We start from the raw sequence: 18,389 nt of genomic DNA, 5'->3' as shown, positions 1-18,389 counted from the left end.
GTCACATTTCATTTCGTTCAAAATCAGAGAAGTCTTTATGCATTAACATGGGCACAATCAGTTCCCTAGCCTACAGATACTTGGACAACTATAGCAAAAGAAAAAGTGCAGTAAACAGAACTACACTTAAATTACCATTGCTGCTTTATCTGGGCTAGTGAGTACCATTTGCGTTCCAGAACTGCAAGGTTTAAAGAAGAGTAAGTATACTTTTAATCTTACAACCTTTATTTTCTTCCCCTCCCAACCATATTAGCAATTTCTTCTGCAAAAGTGCCTAGCAAGCTCAATTAATCATTAAAAATACCTTTTAGGTCATATCACACTCACTGAAATGTCTTGCATTGTGCTTTGCCTAATTAAGTAGGCAAGACTGAAATTGAAGGTGCCCCCTGCACGGCTCCTCTACTAATCCCAGGACCCCAAAGAAATACATTTAAGAATATGTTTTAAAATGCATTTTTAAATGTGTTACAGCTCTGCACTCCATTTCCCCCACGAACAGCGCAAAGACCCCGAACAAGCAGAATTCTCTTTATAAATAAACATAGCTCAGCCTTTATAAATACTGATTTGATATTAAACATAAGAAATAAACTTACTCATTTTTCATACTAAATTTGCAAATATCTCAAAAGTAGGAGTCCTCTCCACCTTTTCTCTCTGCTGAATTTCCTTATTGCTTTTCCACTGGTGGCATCCCAATAACCTGCCCGATCAACAGTCTAATCACAAGCCTCTCCTTCCTACATTTATGCAAGAGCGATAGGTCCTGACTTGTTCCCCTTCTCTACTAAAACAACGACAAGGAGGATTTCAACATCAACATAAAGGTATAAATCACAAACTAAAGGCTGTCACAATAGATTTCAGAGTGCAATACCACAATCAATCCTCAGAGCACAGCCCACCAGGTGAGCTGGAGTAGATGCTTCCCATAACAATTCTCTTTCCTATGAAGGACTCCCACATACACGCACTTCCCAACGCTCCTTGTTTCGCAGCCTACCAAGGTCTAAATCAGCAGTGCAGCTTTCTATAGACACCGCACAAACGAGTTATTGCTGGAGATAACTGCCCATCCTAGTCTTCTGGGATTTAGAATTCGTTTTGTTTTAAGGCAGAATATTTTTCTTTGTATATTATCACCAGCCTGAGGGCAACAAAGGAATACTACTTGTTACGTGAGGCTTACAGAAGAGGTGTATTTTTAAAAATGAAATTCTAAAGCCTGATGAAATCTGCCATAGTGCTGAGTTCTGAGTTATGCTGGGGTAAACAATGGCTATATATGGACAGCATTTTCAAAAGCATTCATTTTTAACTTATCTCCTAAAACCCTCAGCAATGTTTCTGCAGCCAATGTAAGGACCATATGACCTGAATATTAATTTTTACTTCAGTGGAGCTGCAGAAGGTTATTTTTTGTATATTTCTTTAAACTGGAGCTTCTTTCCAAAATGCTGCTTATAACTTAGACTACATCGTATGTTTATTTTTAAGGCTTTATTTTTGATTTGTCAGTATTCATATTCACATCTAATAACTTTTTATCTGCTTACATCTAAAAACCCTTGAAAGAGGCATTTATACATTTCAAGCAGAAATGCTGAAATACAAGCCTGCTTTTTATTGCAATGCGACATGACGGACGGTATTTTCACATCCAACCCCTCTTCCATTAATAGTTCCCGAGTTCCTTAAAATAAGAGAAATACTACACAGCCTTGTTACACTACAGCAGATTTATTCCACTGATCATGTGCAATGTGCCTGGTTCAAAGTGACGCTTATTGCTCTTGGAGGCAATGAATAAATTGTTTATGGAGTGTGGAGACTGCTCCTTGTGCAGAACTCCCCAAGCAAAGGTTGATGCGGGCATCTAAGGAATATGGAGTGGGAATATAGCTGGGCACACAGAAGTATCACGTCATGACAAAGTTGATGGTACACACATGCGTTAGAGGCTGATCAACTGCTGCAGAGGCAAAGAATCTGCTCACCCAGGTTTTGGAAACTGAACTGATTTCAAAAGCCAAAAATGGAAAGTTGGAATCAAAAGACTTCGAAAGTGTCAAACTTAAAGTGTAACCCTTCTGTGGTGAATTACTTATTCTATACCAAGTGCAGGATGCAAGCTAAGGTATAAAACCGGTAGCCAGAAGACGTTCCAAAGTGGATGTGAACGCATATTGGGGATGTTATATCTAGTATGTCCAAAGAGACAGGTGAGCATGAGCAAAACCATTGTAATCTTTCAGAAGAAAAAAATACAGCAGCTACTACAAACTATAGGCTATTCCGAGATAGAAATACAGCATATGTGAATCTAGTAACACATTTTGCTACCACCTCAAATCTCAGCTTCACTGCAAAAGTGAGGCACTCACTAGCATGGGAAAATACTCCCTTGTTATTTCATCCTCAAAACAGTAGTGGTGATATAGCTGTAAAGAACATATGGCCCCTTTTCTCGGTTGATAAAAAACATCCTAACATCAGTCAACAGAAGTGGAAAGGAAAGGAAAAAAGCCAAGCATAGGAAGTTTCTTAGCATTCATATAAAATTTTTCTGGCTGATCTGAAAAGTAATTGAAACGAGATAACCAAATGCATAAAAACTAGAGTGGTGCAGAACCGATCGATGAATTTGAGGACAGTGAGCAGCTTTTACAGTGTCCAGCTTCACAAATGGCTGCAAGAGAACGTGCCTCGTACCATTTTCTGTATATTGATCATCAATATCTGTCCTGCCAATTAGCATTACAATAGCACTGATCTGAACAGATATCACAACATGGGCATACAGAAATATTGCAAAAAGATTTTTGGTACTGGTACATGAATAGGAATCAGAGATTAGGACAACAGAATCCTTTATAGTATGGACTTTTAAAGAAGCCACAGTTTGATTTATACAGGCAACACTTCAAAAGAAAGCCAACACCAGAATTTGAGAAGAGGTGAATTTAATTGTTCCTGGAGATAATGGGAGAAGAAAAGAGAGGAAGAAAAATTCAAAGGAAATAATTTTCACTCTGACACAATAAACATGACACCATCTCAATGGAGTCTGCTCATTCCAATGCAAGGAAGCTTGCAAGGTTAAGAGGTTTCTTACTGCTAGCAGGAGTTGCCACAGAGTAAGGGTTAGGTAGGAAGCAAAGCATGCCAATCCAATAGCAGTATCTTACTGCCTTATAGCAAGATCCTATTGCCAGGTGATTAATGAAAGATAATCAGTTCTGAACGAGCCACAAAGTAAGCTTTTCAGCGTGTGACCTGTTAACTTGGCCCTATTCAAGAGGAGGCACTGAAATTTTTATATCTGGGAATCTATCATAACTAGAGAACCCATTTAAATGATCAATGAAAAAATATTATAAAAAGCTGTATTACCATTTAGAATATCAGTAATGTGAATATTTCATGTTATCTCCTCCCAGTCTTGGTTTAAGGATGAACCGGAGAAACAGTAGCCTGCATAATACTTCTCAATAACACATTTTTTCGGTGGCATTCACATCTGACATAAACAGAAAGATCGCATTGTGTCTGCGTAGCCATATCAATCTGCAATTATGTTATCCATTCCATTTTCATTTTAATTTAAAGTGTTAGAGCTCAAAAATAAAGACAACACTCTGACCTTGTTAACAGGCTGGGACAGCTTGAAGGAGGCTTACTTTGTTCGCTTACATTCCCAAACCGCACAGTTCAAACAGACCAATCCAGACTTACCTGCAAGAAAACAGAATACAAATCTTGGGTTACAGCTTTAAACTTAACAAAAATCTGTCACTGAGAAGTGAAAATAAATAACGGATCCCTGAAAAATTTCACAGTACTTAGAGTTAAAATAACTTTTTGCGGTATAATGAATTATTTATTTGACTGTTTTTTCCTAGCCCTTAAATAATTAAGATAGCCTTTTTCATCCTAATAATTTAATTACAAAGGTTGCATTGCCAAAGGGCAAAACATAATATCTGTTGACTTTCTTCTTATTACGAAGTACTGTTTTGTCTGTTCATATAGACTTGTCCCCCACCCCCAGCTTTCCCTTCCCCTGCTGCTTCACAACACAGCAGAGTATTTCAGCAGTGCTTACTGAGTGCAAGGGTGAGCACATTAGGAATGATGGGTTTTGTACGCTTTTAACTGAGCTTTTAAATAGAAGAAAGTTAATAAGCCACCAGCCACAGGGTGAACTTCTGTTCCTACAATGGAAGCAAGTGCTTGGACCCCAAAGTACCGAGTGGAGTCAGCTGAGCTTTTATAGCAAGGTCCTTACATCAGTGTCCTAGCAGTTTTCTTTACAGAAGGAGATTTGGGTGAAAAATGTTTGAAGGAAACATTCTTTCCATTTGCCAAAGCACAGTAAATTCATTAATGGTGCTTTAATAAGCATCATGAGAAGGGCCTCTCCCACGATGGGTGGCAGGCTGCCACTGCCAAAGCGCTCCGTGCGGTATGTCCCACCCCGGGTTTCATAGATTTCTAACAACACTAGCTGCCCAACGCATCGGTATGACCTAGACACCAAACCATAGTATGGTCCTTTATAAATCCCAAGAATGATGGTAACGCAAATGGCTATCCCACGCACAAGGTCTCCACACCCCTTCACACTACAGCCCCAAGTGCTGCAAAAAGCATTCTCTAGCACATGCAACACAGCAGCCACTGTGCAGCTCCCACCCAGCAGCACTGGGGTTGCATCCACCACTGCACGTCTCTGAAGAGAATGTAGTCTCTGTAGCTTTTCACAGTAAAACCTGACTAAGGAGATGTTTTGCTATCCCCAGTGTCGGTGTATTTTGACAGCTTTGTAGGAAACATCAGCCTATTTTTCAGAGAGTGAAAGATGGAGATTTTCCTACTATGTTTCTACCAGTACACAGGATCTGACTATCCAGCTGGCCCAGAGTGTGTTTGTCTCGCCATGGCAGATGAGCACACCTGGTCTCCTTTCTCCTCCTCCTTCTCCTCCACAGGGAGGCAAGCCCTGCAGGGAGGCAGGAGAGAGTCTGCAGTTTTTCAGCTCGGAATTGGTGGGGAAAGACAGGTGCCTGACGTGGGGGTCTGTCTCTGGGGGGGTAGTGGGATCTGCCAGGAGCCACCACCCAGGGGACAGCAGTCCTGTCACTGAAATGAGAAGGCACAGGTCCAAATGTTCCTCAGCTGAAAACTCAACATTTACATAAAAAGATCCTGAAACAAAATGACTTCCAGGCTCAGCACTCTGCCCCTGAGATTTTATTACAGCCCCATGCAGCGGGTACTTAGTATGTCAGAAAGTAACAGTGACGATGCTTGCCCGGTACGTGTTACATGGTACACTCCAAGGATGTTTTCACTCCTTGTTCCTCTGCTTTGGCTGACTGGAAAATAATTATTGCCATCATCTGCCATAAGGAAGGTGGTAAAAAGGAAGACCGACCTACTGCTGCTACAGCTGCTTCCCTCAGGATCGAAAATATGGCTTCCTGGGAACCCTACTAGCAGGAGTCTGGAAAAGAGGCATGGTGAACCCCAGGGACCTAAAGGGCAGCATCCTCCACTGCACAGCGATATGTTGGACTCCTCCATCACATAGCTTTATTGCAAATAGCAAACTCCCACTTAGCTGTGAGAGGGGGAGCAAGAAAACCTCAAGGAATCTTAAAGTCATGTGGAATTTCTGGGTTGCGCTATAGCCATTAATGCACTTCAGAAGAGCTGGTCTAAAGCTAAGTCAAAAAGTGGGTGGTTTAAAGTTACAGATCTCAGCTACTACTTTTTGATGCTAGAATCATTGACAGCCCAAACATGTGGACCTCCTCATTTTGCATATACCTGGGCTGCTGAAATTATCGAGCTAAAACACTCACTTTCTATTTTTACTTTAATAACTTTGCATAGAGAGCCTCCTAATACCACGCCTAGCCAGCTATGGAAAGCCAGGTGTTCAGCTAACATGACGTGACAATGAAATAATTTTTTATAAAAGATTCTAGGACTAAGAGTACTACACTTTGATCTGAGTGTATGGAAAGTAGAGCCAATCAGACCAATGTTGATATTTGGCTATACACTATCCTTCTACTATGAAAACAGCAACTTAATGCAACCATTTGTGGAAATGTTGGCATAAACTGATAAGAGATTTACTAATAAAGACAAGTCTGCAGAAGCCCATGATACCTGACATTACTTTGTCGATCCTCCATTGAAAATATCATTTCACATTATTCTCTTGCGCACTTCCAGGGTATTTTTCCTTCGTTAAATTCTGCGGAAATTGTAAGATTCAGCATGCCACTGCTGGCATGCCAACAAGTAGATGGACTGGCTGCTGACACTATATAGGAGACAGTCTGTGATTTTGCGTATAATATAAAAAGTAAGTATTATCTGTCATTTTCTGAAAAGGAGAACGTAAACATTATAACCTCAAGAAGAATTTAATCACCTAACAAGCTTGTTCCCAAGTTCCTGCCGTGTATCTTCTCACCATTGCTTTCACAGCATGTGTGAGGGGCCATATTCTGGTTGGCAGTTGCTATGCGATTCACATTTCTGTTATATTTCTGTCTTACACTAACACATTTGCCTTCTCCAACCATCAATTGAGTTTAATTTATCTACTTTGTAATTTTACCACTACACTGCTGACTCAGGCACTACTGTCAAGAGGCTACTGGAAAGGCCCGTTGGAGTCGCAGGGCCTGACGTGGTCTCTCCGACACGTTACCTGCTGGCAGAGCGATGCTGAGAGACACAGACAGCACTACTGGACATACCAACCCACCAGGACCGTATTTAAACACTGCTGGAGGACCCGACCCGAATAGGTATATGGAAAGGAAAATCCTATATAAGTTAAAAAGAATCTTATCCCCACCTGGTGGCATTGATATAATTGTCAAGAAACAAAAGCAAAGAGCCAGCAGCCAGCCTTAGCTTGGAAGTACCAAATCGCACTTCAATCCTGATATAAATGAAATATGCTATTCGGTATTTGTCAAACACTGACGATGGCAGATACAGTTAAAACATCCTCAGATTCCCGGCGTCCAAACATAATGAAGGACTTAGCCATCTTTTAAACAGGAAAGCGCTGTTGCAGCTTTCACTGTTTATCCCGCACCTTTCCCATGCTGCTGAAGGTTACGGCCGCTTTCCTTGTACCGTCTGGACGTGATTTAATACCGGGCGATGGTAGGATACTGCTGCCCTCTGCTGTCACTGTTTCGCACAGACGGAAACCCTGCACTCCGTACCCTGTCGGCCCAGGAATACAATGAATATTGCAGGAGGGAATAGAAAAACGGTGATAACTGCAAATTCAGGTTTATCTCCACGAGGACTTCTCCTCCTTTCCTGGTGAATAAATGACTCCAATTTATGCTTTACTGCCTTTGCACTCAAAATTTCATAGGGGCTATTTGGGCAGTCCTACAATAACCTTATGTCACTTCACAAATAAACTTTGATGTTTGTATGTGCAACCCTTGAAAAATCTTTTCTTCCTTCCTAGAGAAATTTGCATTTGTGGCCCAATCCTCAATACACACACAACAGCAGATATGCCTCAGTTGATGATAGCAGAGAAAAATTTGCAATAGTTTCCAGCGCACGCACTGGTCTGCACCTCCTGGAGCAGGAGCAGAGGCAGCCTGCTCGCCCAGCCCAACACAGGGTGACATTAGCTCTCAGCGCCCCGCGGGGCCTCGCTGAGAGGGTGCTCTGCCCCTGCGCAGGGCCAGGCAGCAGCGGGCTCAGCACAGCCAGCAACAGGTAGCGGTCAGAGAGAGGAATGTGGAAGCCAGAGCCAAGGAAGCAGCAGGTAGGAGCAGCCAGGGCCTCTCTCTTGTTGTTGTTGTTTTATTTTTTTTATTTCCCCAGTCCCCAGCCAGATAACGGCAGGGAACAGCTAAAAGGCAGAGAGCTCAGCCCCAGCGTAGCTCTAGGTGCCGCCAAGCTGGAGCAGCCAGGGCTGGCTGGCCTGCGGCCCAGGGAGATGGCAGCTCCAGCCAAGAGCATCCTTTAAGGCTTATTTCATACCACAACCTTGCCAGGCTCAAAGTCAAAGCATTTAAAACTGTCACTCAAATGAACTCAATGCATGTTGGAACATGCAAATATAGGTACAGGCATTCCATCTTATTTGCATTATTGAATTTCTGCCCTTAAAAGTAGCTACTGGCAACGGGGTGCTGAGAGGTGATAAGAACATCACAGTGCCTGTCCCAGCCACAGGACACCTCCTGGAACATACTTGGCCCTGGCGGTAGCAGGATTTAAGTCAGAGCCTCTTCCAGTGAGTACAGAAGGGTAATGGTCACAGAGAAGAAAGGACTAGGGTAAAAGATAAGAGGGGTATAACGGAGAGTGCAATGAAATGTAAGAAGTGTTGGTTTGATGTGGATGTGTACTAGCTCAGGCTGCAAGGAGATGAAAGGATAGCTCTTGAAAATGAGGTTGTAGGAAGAAGATAAAGAGATGAAGCCAGACTGAAAAGAGAGAAATATACCAAGAGGCCATTTGTGCCAGCAGCTGACAGCTTCCACAACTTCCCTTTATGGCTTTTGCTCCTTGTCCTCTTTTGTCTAGCACAGCACTGAAATGACATCCAAGTCAAGACTATTAAAAATATTTGTTGGTCCCTTACTAAGGAGTATCCTAAACAGCATTTTTCTCTCCTGGGAGAGCAGAAGATTATGTGAGGTAAGGACAAGACAAGGTGCTTAAACAGAACAGTTACCTGCGGACAAACTGTTGGAGAAGAAATAGACCTTTTAACCTGAAGTCAAAGGATGGTGGTGCATTGCCTTCTGGCTAAAACCAGCTACAGCAGGTGTCTCGATCTTACCTTCTTACAGAACATAAAGCATATACTTAGAGTCAGTAGGGACTCTCTGATAACTGCCAATAATTATAGGCCCTGCACTGCTTAATATTGCCTCTTTGGAAAATTGCACCCTTAACACTCAAGCCTTCTTTCTGTTTTTTTACCCAGTTTAGGAAAGTAACTCAAACCCAAAGTGCTTACTCAGATACATACTTCTCTCCCTGAGCAGTGGAGGCCTATCTTTACGTGACCAGCGCCAATGTCATGGGCTCATTCTGACAATAGCACTTGGATATACACACGCGGCATTTCACAGTTTTTGGGAGGAAAGCAAGAAAAGCAAAACCTCCTTGTTATTAGAAAGTCTGCTTTATAGACTGCTAAGACATCTTCTTCTAGGTACAAAGAAAGTTTGGAGAGGGGCTCTGTTTTTCCACAGCATAATCTACTTTGTAGGTGCTTTCTTAACAGCTTCTCTCTATTTATGACTAAATTGACAATCCCGTGAAAGAGATCATAACCCTGAAGCTAAAGCAGCTTTGCATTCTCAGGGTTGTTTTATTAAAAAAACTATAGTAATATAGACACCTTTTGGAGTAAATTATCAAACATTTGCCAGTGGCGTAGGCAGGCACCGGGCCTCCAGACCACAGAGACAATAAATAGTTAATCTGCAGCAAACATATTAAATACTTGGCCAGCGTTTTGTATGTCCACTTTCAATTTCTTTGCATTTCCCAACAAAAGTTATCCTGTGATCATTCCCTTTCACTCTTATACCTCCTAAGGATATAAAACTCTTACCTTAGAGATACACATGGTAATGTGATATTTTAGTACCCAGTACATGTATATGCAAACCGTGCTTGGGCAAGGTATTTAAGGCCTTCTGCCAGCTGCTCTGGCATATGAAAAAGGAAGCAGATCCCAGCTAGACAGTCCATCTCAAGGAGCCTTGTGTCACACTAGAGACACAGGGATCTACAGTTGATCTCTCACAGGTCCTCCATGAAGTCCTCTGATGGCAGTTACTGCACAGTCAAGTTAATGCTCCAGAGCCCCTGGATCTCGTCTGTTGTAAGTTCAGAATAAGGCAGCAAGGATCACTCCCACCAAATCCCAGCTTTTATGCAAGCACAGCAAAGCAGCTTCTTCCTTGCCTGACTCCTTTGGAGTTAACTACTCACAACTTACAGGAAATGAGGGAAATTTTGTCATTTATGTCTGACCTCTAACACAGCCAATGAACTCTTAGCTTTGAGGGCAATCTGCAGAGCAGGAGTGGAGAAAAAACACCCTGGAGTCCAGGAACTACCCAGTTTAAAGGGCACAGATGGTGTGGCGAACACACAGTTCATCTTAGCATTACTGATAGACCATTGCACAAAATTGTCATAGTGCAAATACTACAGGATGGGTTACATTCCATAAGGTTAACCCCATTTAGAAAAGCATTCAGGCATATAGGTATTCCCATCTCTATTCAGAGTGCTCAAGGATATACTTAGCTTTCTAGCTGATGAGATCTAAGCACATGCCTAATTACTGATTTGAGAAGGTCTAGAGATGCTGCAATGATGAATAACACAGAAAACCCTACGTAAAAGCAAGATCTTCTGAAAAGTTAGTGGCTAAATTGAATGAGCTACACCCCTTGTAACTGCTAGGTCAGAACATTTTGCAGACTACCCATCCGTAAATTAACACATTTCAAACAAAGCAATACAGCTCCTAGCTTTATGGTATTAAAGGCTGTCCTTAATATTGCTTTTATTCAACTAACCCAACACACAAACCAAGTCTTTTCATCAGCTGCCAATAATTTACAACCAGTAGAGACATAAGTGATTGGAGACTGCGGTCGCTGGAAACATTATCTTTTCACCCTTTCCTTACTCCAGGGAAACTCCTCCTCCTTGGACTGAGCCAGTGAAGAGGGGCGAAGGAGGAGGCACTATACCAAAGGAGACTCCCTACAAGCCTGGTGAAATCCATATAATTGAACTGTGCCTGCAACACCATTTTTGTATCAACATCAAACATTGCAGTACGAAACACTTCATAAAAGCGCAAAGATGCATCTGGGGAGCTCTGGAGATGGAGTCCCTCAGGTCATTGGCTGTACCAAAGAATAGATGGGGCAAGGCCAAAGCTGTAACAAGCTTTTCTTTTACTCTAGTCCTTCTCTCACAATATATATGACAACAATTGCTTTTACAGAAGACCCAAACAATGTGACTTTCTGTTAGAGATGTGAGAAAAAGAGTTAAAGGTACATTTTGTCTAATCATTCTCAGACATTATTTTTGCCAATATGCAACTGAGGAGACTCCAGTCACAGAGACAAGAAATAAAAACTAGTTACCTGATGATTTCCATGTTGTTTTTTTAAAAAAATATTTTTGATAAGGAACATTAAAAAAAAAAGAAAAACAACCAAATAAACCCCCACAACTTTTTCTCTTACCCAGATACCAAATGCAGCCCAATCTACAGTGATGTTTGTGCTTCTGAGAGACTGGGAAATCCTCTTTTGAGTACATTGCTCCCTTGGTTTTGTATGACAGTTAAAAAAGGCTTAATAAGCAGCCTGAGATTTCTTACCGCCATTTTTTCATTTCCTGTGTTATCACAGGCAGTTGGCATAGCAGCTGATAATCTTAACAGACTGAGAGAAACATTTTTATAAAGAGACTTACAGGAACTAACCTATCTCCAGTGAATTCATTTCCACTTTGAGTTTTCTACAATCTCAAAGGCCATCCCCATTTCACACTCTTGGGCGGCTCAGATGATGTAAAGTGTTCTATCATAATAGCATCAAAGTGAGAAAAAGTATTAAATCTCCTCTCGGGTAGGTAGATGTTTAAAGTTCAGGAGTTTGCAGTAAATGTGAAGTTTCCGGCGTTTTAATTTCCTTTTTTTTTAAGTTAGTGTGTAGTAGCTAAATCATTCCCCGATTTTAAGTGGTTCGTACAGCCTCTTTTCAGTAAGATTACTTTACAACACACTATAGATACAATTCAAGGGACCAAAGACCGAGGCCATCCCAGTGCTCCTCACTCGCAACCAGTATAAGGCACCCGGTGTCCCTCTTGCCTGCGAATCCTGCAGCATCCTCACCCACACTGCCGTGCTGATGACACATGGACACTGCCCAGCAAAATCACTGCTTTGCCTCAGGTGGAGTATAATTATGCCAGTGGGTGGAAACTTAGCACAGACTTCTTGACCTAAAAGGCAATTGCAGTCCTGTGGATGGCTAGATGCAATTAGTAAAAACAACTAGATGCGAAGAAATGTAGAAACCAACTTTTTGCTTCACAAAATGAAGTAATAGCTCTCAAGCACTAACCCTAGCAATTGCTGCAGGAAGGAAATGAGAAAAAAGCTAGTGCCAGGCAGATACAGGGAACAGAGGCAGCTGGCTAACTGCATTAGCAAAACAGCTGGTCCTGAGCAGTTTCATTTAAACTTCCGTGTACAAATTAAAAGCCAAAAGATTCTCTTCCTCTCTGCTGTACTGGGAAATACAGCTCACAAGAATGAAGCATGGTTTTCAAAGTGACAAAGCACACAATAAAAGGGGAGTAATTTGGCTATCCTACCAGCATATTACAGCAGTCCACCCACAAAGCTGACTCTGGAGTGAAAGGACTCGCTATTTCCATTAGCCTGAAAACATGAAATTCGAGCTGTTCTCTGCCCTGCAGGGATGGGGGCCAGCATTCTTTTACATTTTCAAAAAAACCTTAAAATTACCAACACTTGAAAAGTCACAGGGGAAAAAAAGACAAATAAAAAAACCATTTATGTTTACTAGGTTGGGTCAATCTGACCTGTTTCTGAGTGGTACCAAATTCAATAGCTAATTCCAACTTAAAAACAAAAGCAAATAAAAAATGTGCCGGTGTTCTGGCTTCCATTTTGAAATGATGTTGTAGGACAAATTTGGCTGCATGTAACTGTTTATTTTAACTGTTTTCCCCAAAGTAGGGACTCCCCTATCCTAGCCCTTCAATGAAATTTTGGTCAAAACAAAATCTTATTTATTGATGGTTTGCTTTTGCTAGTAGAATTTGAATCTATCATTAGACATCTCCTGTCATAACAGCAGCTCCACAGAGCTGATATTTTAACAGCCACGTACCTCTCTGTATTTGTCCAGTGATCAGTGCGTGCAAGCTGATAGGCCACTAACAGCATTCTGTTATGCCTTGCCAAATGAGACCCCTTTCACTACCACCCAACCTTCTAGAGTAAATCAGGTGAACCAGAGCAACTTTAACCACCTTTTTCTCCTGAGAGCCCCTGGGAACAGTCTAGTGTCTAGAGGAATTGGATGCCCACCTGCTGCATGACCAAAGAGGGCTGTCCATCCAGTGTACACAGCCCACTAGCCCTCTCCTTGTCCATCTCTGAAATAAACAGCAAAAATTGGACAAACCTATCACTAGAATAGGTCTTATGGCTCCTAACAGAGCTGATGGGACACTGCCATTCTGGTTCTTCATATCAGCATCAGAGTGTCTTAAACTCCCACAAAGCTGTCCCTGCAAATGAAGGTAACAGTCCCATCTTATTCCAGGTGGCAAGAAGAGCAGAGACTGGTTTCCCTCCTCTCCAGGGCCAGTATGACAGCTGGCAGTAGATGCCCTTCTTCTCTCGTTCCATGTCCCACAGCACGTCCAGTCACATCACAAGGCCTTCTTACAGAAACACAGATTCCCAGAGCCTGATAGCTGTTCTTTGGGTGCTGATTTCCATAAGTTGTAGCTGTAAAATACCTCAGGCTCTCCTTGGATTTCACCTCCAGGTATATCCATTTTTCCTTCCAGAGAAGGAGGTATTACAGTGGTCAGCAGCTATCATGCAGAAGTCCTGCCTTTTGCAGGGGTTTCTGCAGATTCCCTCTATTGTAATGACATTAGGAAGTATCCCAATGAGTACCTGCTTCCCAGTGATGTTGGAAGTGCTTATACTCTATCAGAGACAGAAAGCAGCCCATGCTGCAAGAAAGATCACTGCATGTGTTTAAGAAGAACGGATGAGCACTCTTTAGCTAAACTGAGGTCTCTGTGGCTCGCACAGGAGCAAGACGTAAAGCTTTCTTATCTGAGCTACATTTACCCCAAGGACTGGCTAGGCTCTATACAGACACCAGCATTTTTATCTCTGCAGAGCTGCTGCCTTTGGAGAAGAGAAGCACTCTGCTCAGATAATTCCTCTCCTTTCAGAGAAAAAAGGTTAGTAGTAGACTAAAAGCATATTTTTCTTTATGTATAGGATGCATTATCTTAGTCTGCTGAACTGAATCATAGGCTGCTAAGTGCTCTTAGCATCCATATCTGTGGGTATAGCTCCATGCATGAATTGCAGTGTTTTGTACTGGCAAAGATGGGTGGGGGGGACTGGAACGGGGGCATTAGTCACAGTGGAAAAATAGCACTATGAGACGCGATCATCTCTCGCACATTTTGAGGAACATGCATTGAACTACTGGTTGTTACTTTTCAGTAGGAGGTATTTCTACTTTTCTGCCTCCGAAGCAAGCTGTTATAAAACTATGCAGAGCCTTCTGCTATGCAGAGCCTTCCACATAAGTCCAACCAAATTTTAAATGCAAATACCTGAAATTGGATTTATATAAAATAGAAGCCTAGGGATGTGCAAGTTGAGTACCTCTGAAACAAGAAGAGCTAAATATAGAGATCTGGATACAGCATTTAAACTTAAAATCCTCTTTCAGGTGCTAAGCATAGAATGATATCTCTCCATAGGGGTAGGACAGTCTATGCAACACTGGTGATTTGATATCACTCATTAAGAAGAACTGTCACTTCGTATTAAGAATGAGGTAGTCAAAACAACTGTCATTTTAAGTGCAGTCCTTCTAAATTATTCTGCAAGGTCTGTGGGAGTAGAGCTAGGCCTACATTGATTCCAGATCAATATTTGCATGGCAAGAAAAGGACCTGTGAGAACAGAGGAAAAAAATGAGACGACCCATTTTTGTAGGGTTAGAGATACGCTTGGCTAAAGCAAATTAAGGAGAATCATTCCCAGCAGCAGTCTAAGATGAAGCTAAATGCTGGTGATCCCTGCTTTGGGCAGACTAGTGCACAGAAGCATATGTAGAAATCCTCTCAAATCCAAGGCTGCCAGCCACACATTTCTGCCACAGACCACCCCGACTGCAGAAGTGTCCTCTGACTTTCCAAAGGCCAGGGAGCGTCCCTACCCCAGCACCAGAAGGTACCTTTTCCTCTCAGACTCTCACTCTATGAGGTCTGAAGCAGCCCGTGTGGTCAAGTGGGCACCTATCCTGCTGCCTTCTCGATATTTGGAAGCAATGTGCCACTGTCCCAGGCTCTGCATGAGCAAACGTGTTGGTTATAAGCATCACCACAGCCATCGCAACAGAGCTCTCCCGTTACTTCAAAATCATCCTTCACTCAAGTCAGTTATCATAAAAATATATAAATACGTATTCAGACCACACACAATAAGCACAGTTACAAAAAAAGTCACAAAGACACAGGTGCTAAAAAGGAAAGAGAAATAACACTTGAGCTACTTCACACAGCCTCATACCCAGAAACTTGCCTGCCTTTCTCATTCATCAGCCCCAGAACTGTAGGCACTTACCTCACCCCCTGGGGTCTGGGCTTGTCCTGGCCAGCAGCCTGCGTGCCTTCCCCAGCAGGCTCGTTTCCACACTCCGTCCCTTTTCAGGGTTTGCCTGAGTTGTCACCCAAACGTCCCAAGGGTTCCTGAGCCGTCAGTACATCAGGAAGCAGTTTCAACACTCCTCCCTCCACTCTCCCTTCTTCAGAAATAAGAATACCCCTTTGGTAGACAGTCATCAAGTGCAGGAGTCCCCACCTCCTAGTACATTTCTACTGCATCAAGGGACAGAATTTCTTTCTCATTCCATGAAGCAACGGGTAAGTCTCTGAAGAAAACCTTTTCGTACACTGAATTTATACTTGGCATCAACATGTAAATTGAAACGATAGTTGGCATTTAATATGTGCAGCTCATCCCTAGCTCTTGATTGAGATCAGACAATGGCAATCAACAGCTCTGGGAGGGAATGGATTTGAGATGACCCCTGTCAGGTCCTTCACTACCATTTACATGTGAACGCAAAACACACAGCCTAATCAGCAAACATTTTCCCAGTTCAAGTTATTCTGATGGTTTGTTTTAGGAAGTATTCTCTCACCTGCTTTAATCAGGCAGAGGTGATGCTCATTTGTGACTATATTTCAAGCAGACATTGATCTGCTGGGATGGATAAAACCTTCCTGTTACAGTTGATGCAGAAGGGAAACACCTATCCAGCCACACGGGATGAATTCTATGTGGTGTTTTCCAAAGCGTTCCACGTAGTTACGGGTGAGTCTGTGATGCCTCTTTGTGAGCCGCCTCGTGGAGAGCCAGGCTCGAATGGGAAGTGTTGCCAAATTAATTCTGTAATGCCGTGGATGGTACTACAAGCTACACACATTATTGAGCTAAATTAATTTCTGCAGTACCTGACCTGCAGCTGAGGAATGTTGCTTACTGGGCTGGGAATAGCCTGTTTGTTGGATCTATAAAATATTGTTACTTAAACAGTCCAGAGAGCTCCTCTGACACAAGTTCTCTTTCCCCTGAAGGGTTTTCTTTCTAACTGGAGTTATTGATCCCTTTGGCTTTAGACAGGAAATAATCACTACATTAGCAACCACCAAAATGGTCTTCAATCCCTAGAGTCTGTTCCCTGACATGTCATTGATTTGAATTTTTTGAGCTGGGAATGTTGTTGAACTCTCTTCTGATAAAAAGCACAGCAATGCACAACGTATTTTACATTTGACTTTTTGATCTGAAGTGTCAAAGTCTGTGTGTGTGTGTATTACTTTTCAAGCATGTCTCAAACAATTGCTGCTAAATTCTGCTACAAAGCAGTGCTACTTTATTTAATATGAAGGAAAACTCAATCAGTGCAAATAGACATCTCCAGCTCCAACATGCTGGGTTCACTTTCTTAAACCTGCTGCAATAGAGAGGATGATAGCAGTTCATGGGCTGATGTTAGATTCCCGTTAGCATTTGCTCCTTTGCAGAGATGTCTGACTTCAGCAGGCAGCTCCACCAAAAGATCACATAGTACCTGGTAAAATCTGGAATTTCCCACACACTGCACTGCAACGTTAAATTTCTGTATTTGCCATTTAAATACAAAATAATCACTTCTGAAACTGTATCATGGTGCTTCTACAGTCACATCTTAATCTAAGCTTGGCTTCGCTGCCCAGTGATGCAATCACAACAACCTGCTCCGAAGTAAACACATTATTGACTCTTATTCAACCCAGATGTGGAATAGGAGCTACGTTTAACTGGTGACACAAACAGGTACTACCAAACCTTATGCTCTGTTTCCAAGCCCTGGAATGCAGTAGCCCCCTCCCGGCATTATCCTCTGTGCTGGTTTTGGCTGGGGTAGAGTTAATTTTCTTCACAGTAGCTAGTGTGGGGCTATGGTTTGCATTTGTGCTGAAAACAGTGTTGATAATATACAGGGATGTTTTCATTACTGCTGAGCAGTGCTGACACAGAGTCAAGGCCTTTTCTGCTCCTCACCCCACCCCACCAGCGAGCAGGCTGGGCACAAGAAGCTGGGAGGGGACACGGCCGGGACAGCTGACCCAAACTGGCCAAAGGGATATCCCACACTGTATGAAGTCATGCTCAGCGTATAAAACTGGGGGAAGAAGGAGGAAGCAGGGGATGTTTGGAGTGATGGCGTTTGTCTTCCCAAGTCACCATTACGGGTGATGGAGCCCTGCTTTCCTGGAGATGGCTGAACACCTGCCTGCCGATGGGAAGGAGTGAATGAATTCCTTGTTTTGCTTTGCTTGCACACGCGGCTTTTGCTTTACCTCTTAAACTGTCTTTATCTCAGCCCACGAGTTTTCTCAGTTTTAGTCTTCTGATTCTCTCCCCCATCCCACTGCAAGGGGAGTGAGCGAGCGGCTGTGTGGGGCTTAGTTGCTGGCTGGGGTTAAACCACGACATCCTCAATACAGTGCCAGAGCCAAGAGGAACATAGATCTGTTTGATACATGTACCTATAACTCACATCTTACCAAATACTGCAATGACTTTTTAATATAACGGGTCAAAGCTGTTGATGTCATCACAACATAGCAGAGTGTCCAAGCGTGTCTATGGATGCCTCAGCGTGACGCTGGGTTGCAGGATGCAGCTGGATGCACTGGGGGGAGTGCAGTGCCTACATTACCCGTTTAGCAAATCCATCCTGCTTGGATTTGATTCTGATGCTGTATGCAAAACCAGAACAAAACAGAAGAGTTGTGCCAAACTGCCTGCAGCATTAAACCAGCTCTTAGGGTTCTCTGATGAGTGTCTCAAATCTAAACCAAGAAGATATTCAGTGGTTTGATCTCTTTATAGGAAATAACATTTAAATTTTTTTAACATGCCTTTGCAAAATGGTGATGTTCTCTGTCCAAAGTGAATTTAACAGGCAGCTGAGGCA

The 18,389-nt window shown here is 42.6% G+C and overlaps 1 protein-coding gene across 8 annotated transcripts in view; it reads right to left on the bottom strand.

Annotated features, from left to right (window-relative positions):
• KCNIP1 (potassium voltage-gated channel interacting protein 1) overlaps positions 1-18,389 on the bottom strand; it is a 456,219-nt gene that overhangs the window by 148,355 nt on the left and 289,475 nt on the right. For 4 of the 8 annotated variants that reach the window (XM_076349997.1, XM_076349999.1, XM_076349996.1 and 1 more), the window contains one exon: positions 3,650-3,741. The exons of 3 other annotated variants lie outside the window; for them this stretch is intronic. The gene's annotated coding sequence lies outside the window, so the exon portion shown is untranslated. Of the gene's footprint in view, positions 1-3,649; positions 3,742-15,484; positions 15,505-18,389 lie in introns of those variants that run through there. One more of the 8 variants, XM_076350003.1, reaches the window with a different exon arrangement.

Source organism: Aptenodytes patagonicus, chromosome 12, assembly GCF_965638725.1.
Source record: "Aptenodytes patagonicus chromosome 12, bAptPat1.pri.cur, whole genome shotgun sequence".
In the NCBI taxonomy this organism is placed as follows: Eukaryota; Metazoa; Chordata; class Aves; order Sphenisciformes; family Spheniscidae; genus Aptenodytes; species Aptenodytes patagonicus.
This window is presented reverse-complemented; position numbering and strand designations above follow the sequence as displayed.